We start from the raw sequence: 1,715 nt of genomic DNA, 5'->3' as shown, positions 1-1,715 counted from the left end.
AAGGAGAGTCAGGAGGTCTATTTATGTTGTTTTACTCTTCACTGCAAAGCAGGCCAAATAACTAACCCAGAACATCAGCATATCCTATTACTGTCTTTTGGTAATAAATTCTATGAGTTGGTGCAGGAACTCCACCCATTCTCAGATACCTGTGGTTGGAGCTTTTATGATGCTTGTGGTTTGCTGATCAACTATTACAGTCATCAACCCCATGTAGTTGCAGCTGGCCTAAAATTTCATAAACATGTTGGCCTAAAATTTCATAAACATGTTAAGCAACACAAGCAATCGTATGTAGCATGGGCTGCTGACTTGCAAGGCTTGGGAAATGTGTAATTTTTCCTGTAAACTGTGTGGTGCATCATATGTGGAATCATTATCATATTGGAATCAAATTATTATATATTTCACTCCCATCAGAGATGGGAAGGATTTAGAGTCATCTGGTCCACCACAGAGCAGTGCGCAGAGATTTGCCAAAGCTCATGAAGTAACAGGATGAGCACTGGTTATATTTCAAGATACTTCTGTTGTTGACTGTCTTAGAGGTGGTAGTAGTCACTGATATGTTCTGTGATCAACTGGTGACATGTAGTCAATGTCATCAACTGATTTACTAAGCACCCATTCATCCAGCCATACTGGATTCAGTAGTTGGTGCAGTAATTAGCGATACACCAAACTATACTGGTAAACATGCAAAAATGGAAGTACTGTGTTCGTTGTTGGTATGTCCCAAAGTGAGAGGAGGCTCAAACAACAGTTTTCTCCCTGTTGTTGTCAAAGAGTTCCAGAAAAGTTTGTGCCATCAAATATGTTCAGATTGTGCCCCATGGCATCAATGATATCACAACCTTTCTGTGACATAACCTGTTTTGCCTGCCACAAACCGGCACATGTAGCAAGTGTGTGTCTCGGCTAGTGTGCAACAACAGCAGCGTGCTCATAGCACCAACAGACGGGATGCAGCAGCTCATGTTGCATCTGGAAATTAATGGAGCAACATTAGATTTCCAGTTGGACGCAGGTGCGTCATGTCTCAGATTAATGTGGATACGTACTGAAGTATCAGCTCTCCACAGCTGCAGTACGCTAGGCACAGAGTGGTGACATACAATGGCGAGTTGCTCCCATTGCTTGGTCAGATTGTAGTCCAAGCTATTGATAACCTTATGTGTACAATATAAGCAACTCTTTGAATCTACATTATGGTGTGCAACTGGTTTCTCAGCCTATATACCTTTAAAGTAAACAGTGCAATGCATACGTTTTGTTGAGCACATCCAGTGTCTTTTGCGTGCACAATCAAGTCAAAGGGGAACTAGATAGTTTGAAAAGTATGAGAGTAATATCCCCAGTATCATCTAGCAAGTGGGCAACACCCATGGTTGCATTTGAAGCCAAATTGGTCACTTATAATTCGTGGTGATGTTAAGTCTTAACATTAATGATCAATGAAATGTTCATCTGTATTCAATTCCTAGCCTAGAGGAATTGTTTGTAAAATTGACTGAGGCTCATTATTTTTCAGAGACAAATCTCACTAATGCCTACTTTCAGTTTTTTTTTCCTTTTTTTTCCCCCTTGTGACTAACACATCATCACACCATTCAGCACGTATCATTATAACTGGTTGCCATTTGGGTTCACAAGCACTCCAGTGATATTTCAGGGATACCCTTAGCAACTCATCCAAAGCATTCATAACTATGTTA

This window comes from Schistocerca piceifrons, chromosome 4 (assembly GCF_021461385.2).
Source record: "Schistocerca piceifrons isolate TAMUIC-IGC-003096 chromosome 4, iqSchPice1.1, whole genome shotgun sequence".
Taxonomy (NCBI): Eukaryota; Metazoa; Arthropoda; class Insecta; order Orthoptera; family Acrididae; genus Schistocerca; species Schistocerca piceifrons.
This window is presented reverse-complemented; position numbering follows the sequence as displayed.